Source organism: Podarcis tiliguerta (genome assembly GCF_965153285.1).
Source record: "Podarcis tiliguerta genome assembly, chromosome: 10".
NCBI classification, from domain to species: Eukaryota; Metazoa; Chordata; class Lepidosauria; order Squamata; family Lacertidae; genus Podarcis; species Podarcis tiliguerta.
The window spans coordinates 44,744,050-44,757,276 of NC_139543.1; the positions used below are offsets into that span (position 1 = coordinate 44,744,050).

Sequence of the window (13,227 nt, forward strand, 5' to 3'; positions counted from 1 at the left end):
AGCCAAGAAGAGGCATCATCACATTCAAGATAATGGGCCACCAAAGCAAACGTGCTTTACTGGGGTGCAGAGCAAGGCCAGTCAGAATAGGTGTGGCCTAGGAAAAGAGGAAATAGTTCCAAGGCCGGACAAGAGAGGCCTAGAGGGCCATATATGCATCTGAGGTTTCCCACTCCTGCTCTAAGGTTCCTAGTTCAAGGATCCCTGAAACTGTGCCTCACCATTCTTACTTTTTGAGCTACCTTGAAAACCCTCCTCCCCACTGTCTTCTGTTGCTAAAGCACAGCAGACGTGGCTTTACTGGTGTGCGGCTACTGGAAGACAAGGTTGCAACGTTATGATCCACATGTGGATCTACCACAAGGCCACTTAAAACTAAGTGCAGAAAGCACTACTAATTTATTACATGATGCTCCATCTGCAGTGTGTGCAGTTCAGGGCAGATCCAGAGGTGTTGCTCTCAATGAAGAAAAATGTGGGCAGTTGTTGGCCTACCTATCTGAAAGGTCAGTTTTCATCTACGGATCCCAAGCAATTCTCAATGCTTAAATGGAAATAATGTTTTCCAAAAGTAGTTTAGGCTTTGGCCTCTTTTACTATTTCAAAAGAGCCTGAAATGCTCTTCTAAAAGTTATTATTAATATGCTTTTACTGTACATAGCAAATGTTCTCTCATTTGTCCTCAAAACAATTCTGACGTAAGCTGCTATTCTCCTTTTACAGATGGAGGATGAAGGCTAAGAAAGTGATGTTCCTAAGGTACAGGAAGAGTGGTGATTTTGAACCCAAGGCTCATGGATCCAAGCCTACAACACTATCCATAGGTCTACGTGGCTTTTGGTAAACAATGCATGGCTCATTTCTCTGCCTACAAGCGTATATCAACAACTTTAAACTAGGTCAGGCACTACATTTAGAATGGACTGGTTCACTTGCTGCAAGAGGGATGAGAATTCCAAGAGACCACCAGTGTGATCCCATGAATAACTTGTGGGATATGAAGAGCTGGGTTTGTGTCCTAGCTTAGCAATGAACTCACTGGCTAGCTTTGAGGAAGTCCCACACTATCAGTCACCACCTGTGCACCTGCACAGACAAGATTCAAACCAGGAGTCTTATGGCTCAGGCACCAGCTCTCAAAGCACTGGGAGGTGAGAATGGGCAGGGCAAGCCAGCTAGGAGTTTGCTACAGCAGCCCATATTCCTCAGGGCTTGGGGAAACCCCGTGGCGCCTGGAGAGCATAGGAAGCTGCCAGTGATTGATGTTCAACCTCTGAGTTATGGCCCTTCTGATGCTACTACAGGATATCAAGATCTGCTAGCCTCACTGCGGATAACGTGTCCCTAGAGGAGGCCACTGTGTCCTCCCACTGCATGTCCAGACTTCTTGTACCTAACCTGCTTTCTTCCACATTATCAGTCACTGACCTGTCCTCTGCCGCCTCCATTCAGTCTGCCTGCCCCAAAACTCAGCGCATGCACACTCTCTTTTCCTGCCTCTGTTCCAAAGTTGCACAGTGGTTATGGGAGTCATGACAAATTGATGTGGGGGAGGGGGGACAGACAGACGACGGAGCTGATAATTGAAAGGCACACTTTACAAAACAGCCTCTTCAGATAATGAACAACATGGGGCCCGTTCAAGTGCAATTGAGTACAGTATGTCCATAGTGGCTTTCTCTAACTGTACAATACCAAATAACAAACGTACACCAAAATGAAAGGCAGACTACATCCAAAGCCCTCAAAGCACCTTGCCTATAGAAGCCAAGAGCCATTACGGTTATTTTTTGGATGGGGAAGTGATGACAAGTTTGCACATGCACATTCATAATGCAACAAGTGCAACATCAAAGGGAGACCAGCATGTGTGGAACAGCCATCTGATAAACAGTTAAATTATCACAGACAGAGCTTTGAAGTCACTGCAGATGCAATGCCTTTCAACGCAGGTGATTCACATGTTCAGCTGTGAGACTTTAAGCAACAAATCACTTGGTGAGGAGGCAGCTAGAATGCCCACGATTCTGTCAGTTGGTTTTAAAGCAGAGAGACCCTGTGGCCTTAATCCTAAAATACAACGGGTCAGCTCACGCAAAGGTCCATTGACTGAAACATAGCCCACCGGCAGGTATAAAGACTCAGAAGCAGGCCCTAGGCTGCTGGACCAGTTTTTAGAAATATACAGCTTCCAGCAAATCAGAGCCTGGTTATTTTAATGAATTCTGCTGCATTCACACAGTTATGAGTCCAATGGGATTGGATTTGTTTGTTTTTTAATTGTTGTTTCTCTTTTGCAACAAGAAATAAACAGGAATAAAGCCCACCCACATTTCGGCATTTAAAATCAAAGAAGATGCATCAAATGACTTCTGTGTGTCATTATGTGCAGTGGCTGAGATTCTAGTCTTTCCCTTCCCCATCCACAAGTGATACAAGTTTATCCTCTCCTCTCCCACTCCGAAGATCTGCAATATTTGGGCATTTCTTTATTGAAGCACAAGGCTGCTGTAATAAAGTGAGTTGCACCAGGCAGAGCTTTATGGAGTTTCCCAATCTGGATTCACTTGGGAGATGCTGCAACCGTCACGACTGAAATGCAGAAGTGGACTTGGGGCTGGAAGAAGCAAGGAGACCAGGAGTGTCAGAGCAAGCAGAAAGGACAGTCAGGTATGGAAGTGCATTGAGTGAACCAGAGGGAGATGAGCTGGAGAACAGCAAGGGTTTGCACAGCAACACACACATACTGACAGACTGATACACAGCCTTACAGACTTTTCATGTCTCAAAATTCCCCTTTCTCCCCACAACTCCTTATCCTTCTCACTATATGAAGTACAACTAGCTATTTTGCAAACCACAGAAACTACTCACTGTGGCCTTTGTTACACAAGTGCTTTGGGGCTGTGTGTCCGGATTGCGGATTGCTGCCTGCTTCTCCAGATGCACAATTTCACACTCAGCAGAAGTGTGGAAAGATGTGCTGGAGAAAAGAATCATAGGACTGCCTGAGATTTTAAGGAACGCAGTTCCTTTGGGCTGTGTCACCTGAGTTGACTCTGCAAATCATCACACTATGCCCTTTGAACTAAAGGCAAAGAGACTGACACAGGCCTCCATGGCTGCAAGCATGCCCAACAGCTGATATATCTTTCAAATGGAAGCACCCCAGCCTTTCTGCACACAGCTGCTGTACCAATAATATTTACCTCTCGCTTTCAGTAGTCCTGAGCCAATGTTGGCAGGGGCACTTGCTGGACTTGACTGCTTCACCTGGCTTTTGGGGAGCATGGTCAAACCAGAGGAAGTGGAGTCCTTAGCATTTACCATGCATTTATCCTGTTTTATATACATCTGTTTCACATATATTTGCGGTGGTAAGTCATTGTTATGCACCTGAAGCAATGAAACAGTATAGGAAAGAACTCTCAAGGAATGAAATATATAGAAATAATTCAGCAGTGGTGAAAAATCCCCTACTAGGGGATAAATCATATGTATCACAGAGATGGAGGACCTGCGGCCCTCAGATGTTGCTAGACTACAATGCCCACCATGCATTGCTCATTGTCGATACTAACTGGGGCCAATGGGAGCTGGGGAGTCCAGCAGCAACTGGAGGACTAAGGTCCCCTATCCCTGCATGGGGTTCATGGTGGCAAGTGCGGCAATGTTCAGAGTGCTGAACTAAGGAGGCCCAAGTTCAGATCCCAGACTAATCTGCTTAAAAAACAGGATAACCCCCATGTATTTCACCCAGAGTTCCTTGAAGAAAGTGTAGGGATGAAAGAAAGCTGTGGCAGCACTGAAGTGGATTTCTAGATGAATGAGCCATTCCTTTTTATATATTGGCTGGATTGAGTGGAAAACATAAAATGTTGGTGCCCCAGTTCAGTCTCCTGTATCCATCAACTCAGACAGCATAATATGGGGAGATCCAGCAACTCCCCCAGGATAAACATGGGTGCATGGGAAGCTGCCTTAGACCAAGTCATACCACTGGACCATCTAGCTCAGGGTTCCCACATGGACTGGCATTGACTCTCCAGGATTTCAGGCAGAGAGTCTTTCTCAGCTCTACATGGAGACGCTGGGGAATGAACACAGGGCCTTCTGCATGCTCTGACACTGAGCTCTGGCCCTTTCCCACAAACCCATAGCATATGCAGCATCCTCTAGTGCTCTTGCCACCTTCACCACAGTGAAGTTGCAACTAAAGTGGAAAAGCTCGAAATAAAAATTATGTAGAAAAGCAAGGGAGGTCACTCCTAAGCACTTCCAGACATACAGTATTCAACCTTCACCCACAGAATTAGCCATCAACGCCTCTTCCCACTGTTGCACATAGAGCTTGTGCTTCTGAACCATACGGAGAGGCAGGTGCCAGGTCTGCTCTGCATGTTGAGCCTGCAAGTGCCCAGGCACATGCTTTCTAGTGAGATGCCTGGGAAACCTGCTTTCCCCATTCTTTCCAGAAACAACAGGACACACTCACAAATGCCAGCCGCAGCTGGATAACTACTGCCCCCTTTGTAAAGCGGGGTAATGTGACATTTCTTCCAAAGCTAGTCAGGCGCACAAGGATGCGTGTCCATGTGTCACTGGTATGAGGGTGCACCTGCACCCTCCCCTGCAAGAAGATGGTGACCTTCTAGAAGGCTTGTCTAGACTGAAAGGGAATATCTCCCTTGCAGCCCACCCACCCCATTTCAGCCAGTAGAGAATTATATGCCATTAATACCGTGATATTTTGCAGCTTCACAACCCACTTTAGCTTGTTGGAATGTGTACAGAGAATCTGTCAAGGCAGAGATCCATCCATGATCCCCCACACATCTGAAATGACCTATAAGGCTGAGGCTTCTCCCACCAGCTCCACCACCCCATGGGTAAGTAATTTTGAAAAAGTTGCTTTGGGAGAATTGGAAGCATCGCATCCAAAACAAGATGAGAGGGGAGGAAGTCAAGAGTTTGGTGAGCCCTCCCTTCTCAATTGCTAATAAGAAAACAAACCATTAATTACCATCCTGGTTTTTGGAGAGATCAGCAAGCTTGCTATATGAAACAGGGGAACTAATACCAACTATCACTGGAGAGTGGCTGGAGAGAGAAAACCAAAGCCCTAAACAGAACCAGACAACACCTCTCTCATCAATCTTTTTCCGCCTGGAAGGAAAACCAGTGTGAGCTGGGGGTTCCTTTTTGTTGTTTTTCATTTTCTAGGCAATGACTGTTATTGAAATCATCCCCCTTCCCTGCCATCCCCCAAACCTCCAGCTACTTCTCATCCGACTGTTGCCTGTGTCCATGAAACAAACTGAATTCACTTGAGTGTTGCAAAACGATACAAAAGCAAGGAGGTGGGGGGAGAGAAGAGGAGAGAGGTGGGAGGAAGAGACTGCTAAACATTTGCCAGTACACATAATCCCCCCCCCTTTTTTTTATAAGCTCTCCCTCTTGGAAACAGCTTTCCCACATGCTCCAAATAATGAGAATAATTAATCATTTGTTGCATTATAAAGTGTTTTCCAACTGCTATCCTCTCCAGAGCACTTTGGGCTACTGCACAGACAATTGCCAGGAAATAACAACCACTGTAGGATTACTCCCCAAAAAAACAAATTAAACAACAACATTGTGAAGAGATCCCAGGGCTTTTAAACACAGAGTCAAATTAAGGGGTAGGAGCAGCAGCAGAGCCAAACATCTTTTGCTATGAGATGGTTTAGCCAAAAGTTAAATAGAAAGAGGAAAGCCTGGTCCAGGAAGGGCGAATTTCTGAGCCCTCCCCATTCCTTTCCACCCCCCACAGAACAATAAGGAATCCATGTCAGATATTATATGTCCTTCATACCTGCTATGCCATATTTAGAGACATACAAGATCACACATAAAGGGAACATGTTATTGGTCCTACGCACACAGATCTTTTCCTGGAACAATTTTGCAGATATATCACTAGTTACATGCCCTGCACACTCGATCACCACCCCACCTTCCCCATAGAAATGATGATCACTTATGGGATAAACAGAAGCAGCGGGAGCCCCACAGAGAGAGGCTTGGTCTGTTTTTTAAAGGTTATTATTTCTACTGTTCGAGGAGGAAACAGGTGCGGAAGTGAAACGCTTATGGGGAGAGGATTCCAAAGGGTCGCCTCCAACATTAGTCAGGCTAGACCCTCTGAAATGAACGGGCATGCCTAACTTGGGTCCCTTCATTGCATTTCGATGGGTCTACTCTAAGTACAACTTAGTTGGCCACAGCCCCCAAGTTCCCCGTTTTTGTTTAATTAAAAAGAAAAGAGCAAACAAACAAACAAAAGCCATCCAGGCAATAGGTTAGCCAGGTGTGTTCTCGTCACCTACCTTTGCATGGAAGAGAAATATCCGAGGAGGAAGGGGTGGGGGGAGTCCAGGTCCAGAGAAGTTTGAAAAAGAAGGTAGTTTGACAAAATTCCCAGCCGGGGGGAGGAAAGAAAAAAGACACCCCACACGCGCGCGCACATCTACAACGGGGCTCCCCCCAAAAAAAGAAGACGATGAGGATCAGCTGAGCGCCGGGGAGTGGAGAGTGTGCAGTTGCGTTAGATCCATAGCTGGAAGCGGCGGCGAGGGCTGGGAGGCAGGAGAAGGTTTAAAGGGGAAATACATGGTAAAAAAAAAAACCTGCCTCCGATTCAGGCTGGAGTCCGAAGGTTGGGAGCCTGAGCTGGAACTCTTGGCGCGCGCGCCCTTGCGCGTCGGGGTGGGAAAGGGGGCTGGATGGAGAGGGGGAAGGAGAGCGAGCGAGCGAGCGATCTTCCCAGGAAAGAGCCAGGTGAGCGAGAGGAGGAGGGAGGGAAGGAAGGAAGGAGGAGAGGTGGAAGATGGCAGGGGAGAAGTTTGGTAGGGAAGCCTGGAAGAGGAAGAGGAGAGGGTCGTCTGCCGTTGCTTTCTCTTTCTCCCGCGCTGTGCCTTATGCTAGGCTCGGCTCAGGCTTCGCAGAGTGGATGCACCGGGAAAGCAACCGAATCGCTGAACAGACAGAGAAAAATGCTGTCCTTACAGTGACACCAAATGTCTTTAGGGGAAACCTACAATTACTGGAAGGCAATTTTAGGGGAGAAGGAAAGGGATGAAGCTCGCTCGCTCGCTCTCCCCATCCCCAACACACACACACAATTCTGCCCCAGCTCTCCGCTGTTGGGCTCAAGATGACTGGTTAACAGACACACACACTATGCGTCTTCATTTCCAGTTTTTCATCTGAGAAGGACTTCAGGTTTTTCCCTATAGGTTGGGAGGAGATTGTGAATTTACCCCCTTTTCAGAGAGATGGAAGGTATTTCCAGAGGGGAACTTGGTGCTATAAATGCGTGGGCTGCCAAATGGGTCACTGATTGGCAACAGGTTTTTGTTGTCGTTAATTGGATTTTCCCTGGATATAATCTGGATTAAAATTGGGGGAAATGTGGGCTGGTGTTTGGACGATAATGACGTTTGGATGCTGCAAAACAAACAAACAAAAACCACTTGTATACATGTGGTGCAACGATCCCACAATAAACACATGTCTGGAGGCGCCTAGAACAAAACTGCTGCTTCTTGGATTGCCAACAAGTCACTTCCAAGCAAGGATCAGACTGAAAACAATTCACCAAAAACATGTTGTAATGTGAGTGTGGAGGGCAGGCAACATGTTTGGTTACAGGGAGTTTGGGGCTACACTCCTAAATTAGGATTATGGCACATTACAGATAGGCAAATATGCCAATTTTTGTTTTCCTCAGTTTCTCAGTTTCCAAACATAAATTCACTTTTCCACAGTTCCACATCAGTTTGAAATTTAAAAAAAAAAACAACACATGAAAATTAATCAGCATTTTTGTATGACTTTCTAACATACACACATTTGCATGTAACTCTGCCTAACATATGCACTTTTGCAAAGCAAATTTCCCTAATAGAGTGCATTTAATATGTTATTTTCACTAAAATGCACACTCTCTGTGTACCCCCGTATATGTGTGCACATTATTTGGCATTGCAAAATTAAGAGAAGCGCACATTTTGAAGGATGACTGTGTCTCAGTTCACATATTGTTTCAGAAAATGTGAATTGGGTAGCTTCACTTTTAACTTCAAACAGAATCAAATGTCTACCCCATCTCTCTGCAAGCTGGCACTTAACAAGCCATTCCATCAGAACCTTCCAAAGGGAAGTGCGTGGAGGCACTACTGCATAAGTTGGTACAAAAACATACTCTGACTTCTTCCACACTTATCTAAACAGTTTGAAAAGGTGCATAAGCCCTACTGATGTGTTCAGAGTAAATGCATCTGGTCTTAAAGTGGGGAGGGGGCCTACTGCCCTGGCTACATTCAAACATATTTCATATAGGTGTCAATCTCATGTGGGTACCCATTTGGACATCTAGAGGACTTACATTGAAATTATTATTATCATTATCATTATCATTATCATTATTTTATTATTTATACCCTGCCCATCTGGCTGGGTTTTCCCAGTCACTCTGGGCGGCTCCCAGCAGAATAGTAAAAACACTTAAACTAAATATATAAGATCCATGTACTGACGGTCACTGTATTCACAATATGAAATGATGGTGAGTTGCTATTATTAGTATATAATATTTTTTTCCTCTTTATTTCCCCCACTTCTTATTTTTACATTCTCTTTTTCCTTTTCCTCATAAAAGAAAATTTGCTTTAAAATAATATTATTTTATATGTAAAAAGTGGGGAGCTCCAGGCATGCCAGCCCCACCACCAACATCCCTATATGCGCTTCAGACTGGCTCACGTTCAGCGTGAGGATCTGAAGAGGGATTCTAAGCACATTTAGGTGAACTTTGGGCACATCCAGGTGTGAGTTTATTGTAGAATTGGTGCTGCAGTGTTTATTATATTTATTTACACCATTTTGATACCACTTAATATATAAAACTATATCAAAGCGGTGTAATAACAGACAGCTTAAATAACAGACATTACAAAAATACAGAGTTAACACTCCTCATACCCTGTTCCAAGCACAATAGGTTTGGTGAGTTTCCCCGGAGGCCCCAAGGATGGAAAAAAGGACACCCCTCTACTCATAGTTCTTTTCCCAGTCTCTCTTTCTTTTCTTCTCCGGCTGCTTCCCTGTTCCATGCCTGTATTATAATGTAGCAACTATTATCAGTCAAACCACTTTATTGTAGAATGGGCATCCACACCACACTATCAAAATTAAAGTCCACACTCTTTATGCATGTAATCAGGACTTAACATGCACTACGCAAAAATTATTCATTGCTAGTGTAGAAGTTCCTTAGCACATTTGGGTGGTGGTTTTTTCAATCACATCCCCTGCTTCTGTTTGCTTTTCACCTGAACACAGTCTAGCTTCATAGAAAGATGCATAGTTTCCCCAATTAGGCTGCACCACATTTTTGGATAAAGGCATCTTTCCTAATAATCCCTAGCCTTGGGCTGGATACCCATCATTCTCTGTCCACTCACGCAGTCTCTTGCACTAAAGGATGGGTGAGTTTTAATGTTGTGCGAAAAAGGAATCAACAGTTATGCTAGTGGAAACTCATTGCGCAACAGATAGTGCAATTTTATCTCTGACAAAGAAGGTACTTTTGGCAGGCAACGGAAGATTTTCTGTTTCCATGTGTACCATGTGGCATGATTCATTTTCTTGAGTCTTGCTTAGCTTATCTGCAACCAACTTGGCATGTTGAGAATGTGGATTGAGTGGATCCATGCAGAGCTTGGCACGGTGGTGGTGGTGCTTCGCTGTGCTCTCAGTTTGCAGCTCAATCCAGATTTGTCGCATCACCATTGACCTACTTTTTGCTAGGTTTGCAGCACGGAGCATGTGACATAACTCACTTTTTTGAGCTTTACTACTCTTAGCAACCAATTTGGCATGTTGGGAATGTGGGTTGAGAGAATCCATGCAGGGCTTGGCACATCATACAGTGGTTCGACTTCATTGTGCTCCTGGTTTGCAGCTTATTCCGCATTTACTGCACCTCTGTTGACCTACATTCAATAGATTTGTGCTAACGCACTATTCCTGTAAGTTTAGATGAGAATATAAATGAAGCAGATTCTCGGTATGCCAAACATGGGTACGTGAAGGGGCTCTTATTCCTTCACCTGAAAGCCTCTCTAGCATGCTGCATCTTTCATGCTTTGGTTTTCTGTTTATATATGAATGATGTAGGCTGTGTACACACTAAGCTTTTTGTGGCACAAAAATGGAGCTTTCTCGGTCTGGAGTTGTTTGTGCTCATCCTCAGCATGCTGATTGCAACTAGAGTGAGTCTAGATCCTGTCATCCACAAGGGTGAGCATGGCAACTTGATACATGGTCAAAAACCTTCCCCTTGATGAGGTTATCCATGCCTTTTCCTCTCTGCACATGCCCCAAATGAAGAAGGAAGTGGTGACTGAAACACTGGTATATGTCTGCCCACAAAATCATTGGGCAGGTGTGGACACACCCACTCATTGCCAGGACCACCCACATCTGTTTTCATCTGTTTTCCAAGTGGACAAACTTCAGAGTAATGTAGAATCACTTTGCAATGAGTTTTTATTTTTCAAATGAAACTGGTTTCTCAAGAAGCACTTTTCAGGAGCAAAAAGTATGCAATAGATTGAAATTGTGTGTGGACTACACGGGGAGGTGTGGGGGTGGAAAGTATTCAAGTCTCTATTGATTCTAAAACAAAACATTTTGTGGATGCAGACACAGTCTGTTGGGGTGTGTGTACCCAGTCCAGTAAAGACCGGACTAAGCAGCCTTCACTTTCCTCCCAGCTCTGCAGCAAGTCTAATGGGAGTTCTTCTGTCCCTCCATCAAAATCATTGGGCCAATGACTTCCTACTAGGTTCAAATCATTGCTGCTCTATTAAAGTAAATTGACCAGAACCACAACTAGCCAAAGATCATTTTAGCTCTAATGCAGTCAACATGCCCTTGAGAACTACAGGGTCAACTATCTCTACCAAAAAGCAAGCAGTCTTGCCCCCTTTTCAAACCAGAACATTGCAAGAGGAAATCAATGCCTTTTATGTTTCTTTTCTGCCATAAAAGATCTTGCTATATAGAGTTATTTCAGGCTTCCTCAACCTCGGTCCTCCAGATGTTTTGAGACTATAATTCCCATCATCCCTGACCACTGGTCCTGCTAGCTAGGGATCATGAGAGTTGTAGACCAAAAACATCTGGAGGGCCGAGGTTGAGGAAGCCCGAGTTATTTTCTTCCTTCAAAGATTTTGTGGAGGCAGATAGATTAGGCAATGTGTAACATGGAACGGCATTAACTATTTTTCATTCAAGCACACACTAAATTGGGTCTGACTTTAAGCTTCTCCACTGTCAGGCATCTTTTTAGTGGCTACAGATATGAGCACCATCAGTAGAATGATGCATGCAGATGAAGCCCTTTCTCTCCTTCCCTCCCAGTTATCTTTCCCTGGTGATTTAGAACGGTGTGGAGATCGAGAGGCAGACACCCAGTTGCAAGGTAACCCCAGCTCTCTGGTTTTCTGTAACAGTTTGCAATACCTCAGGGGGCATATTAAGTCCATAATATTTTCCCTGTGATCCAGTTTGTCCTTGCAACTGTTTCTGCTTCCACCTCACATCAGGTTCCCAGTGGTGCATCCTGTGATGTTGATCAAGGGTAGGTGTAGTAGCCTCTGAAATGCATTTTAAACAATGCTTTAAAATATGAGATTTGAGCATGGCAGTGCAAGAGAGAATAAAGATCAATGATCTCAATCAATTGTAGAACTGGGCAGTTCATGCAAGGAGAAATATAAAAGATGAAATGTATAAAATGTAAAGTACAGTGTATTACACACAGAAAAGAAGTGTCAAATATAGTGTAAGATTGAGAGTACTTAGTTAACAAGTTAGTAGCATCAGTTGCAGTAAAATATTCTGGGGTTGTAATAGATAATAGGCTAAGCACCCTCTCGCCAGTGAACTCTTGATCTGGAGTGCAAGGTTCATAGTGAAAGGCTTGCAGTTGATCATCTCCCTAAAGGAAACACTTAAGAAGAGCCTATTGGATCAGACCAATGGCCCATCTAGTCCAGAATCCTCTTCTCACAGTGGCCAACCAGATGTCTATGGGAAGTCCAAAAGCAGGACCTGAGTGCAACAGCATCTCCTCACTAGTAATTCCCAGCAACTGGTATATAGAGGTGCTTCTGGAAATGGTGGTAGAACATAGCAATCATGGTTGGCATCCATTGATATCCTTATCCTCCGTGAATTTTCCTGTTCCTCTTTTAAAGTCATCCAAGTTGGCAGACATCACTACCTCTTGTGGGAGCAAATGCCATAGTTTAAGTATGTGTGAGGAAGTATGTCCTTTGGTCTGTCCTTGAAGCATCCAACATTCATGTTCCTTAATAAACCCTGGTTCTAGTATTATGAGAGAAACTTCTTCCAAGCCACTTTCTCCACACAACACACAATTTTATACACCTCTATCATGTCCTGCTTTACTCACACACACACCCCAAAAAACCCCCTCAAGGTGGTAAGGTCGTCTGAAAAGACTGTATCACCACATCCGAACTGGTCCTCTGTGTTCCTTGTTGCCAAGCTGCACAGCTCTATTCCCCCCCCCCCCCCTTGCTGTCTTTTTCCCCCCTCAGAGAGGACAGGCTGAGAAAGAAGGATTTCAATGCTATTGCACAAATGATAAAGCAGAGCATTATGATTTCACATGTCTACAGTACACCAACAAGCTTTTCGGGGTGGAGGGGAGAGAGAAATGCAATTGAATTTATTCATGCATGAATATCAATGTGAGAAGGAGAAAGAGGGCAGTGAAGAGACTGAGATGTTGGAGATGGAAAGAGAGGAAAAGGAAGAGAGAGGAAAAAGTGGTGGGGAAAGAAAACAGGAGCTGAGAGAAGGAATGTTAGTAATAAAATGCTATGAGTAGAAAGAAGAACAAAAAGGTCCAACTGCATCTTCAAGGCATCTTCTATTGATCCAGACTGCCTGGCATTATTTTGAACTTAGACTCACAAACTCTTCATACCAATACAGGGAGAAATCTATGAGCGAGGGCTGCGGAGGACAGCCCAGCAGGCAAGAGAGAGAATGTCTTGATTCATTTTTCATACAGATGCTCATTTGTGAAACCTATTAAAAAAAAGTGGAACTCTTCTGAACTTGCTCAGATGGAAACTTGGTGTTTAA

The 13,227-nt window shown here is 44.4% G+C and overlaps 1 protein-coding gene across 7 annotated transcripts in view; it reads right to left on the reverse strand.

Moving 5' to 3' along the window:
* The window catches only part of CACNA1I (calcium voltage-gated channel subunit alpha1 I), a 354,183-nt gene that overhangs the window by 274,267 nt on the left and 66,689 nt on the right, over window positions 1-13,227 (reverse strand). For 3 of the 7 annotated variants that reach the window (XM_083400409.1, XM_083400410.1, XM_083400405.1), the window contains exon 1: window positions 6,369-7,174. The exons of 2 other annotated variants lie outside the window; for them this stretch is intronic. The gene's annotated coding sequence lies outside the window, so the exon portion shown is untranslated. Of the gene's footprint in view, window positions 1-6,368; window positions 7,177-13,227 lie in introns of those variants that run through there. 2 more of the 7 variants (XM_083400408.1, XM_083400411.1) reach the window with 2 other exon arrangements.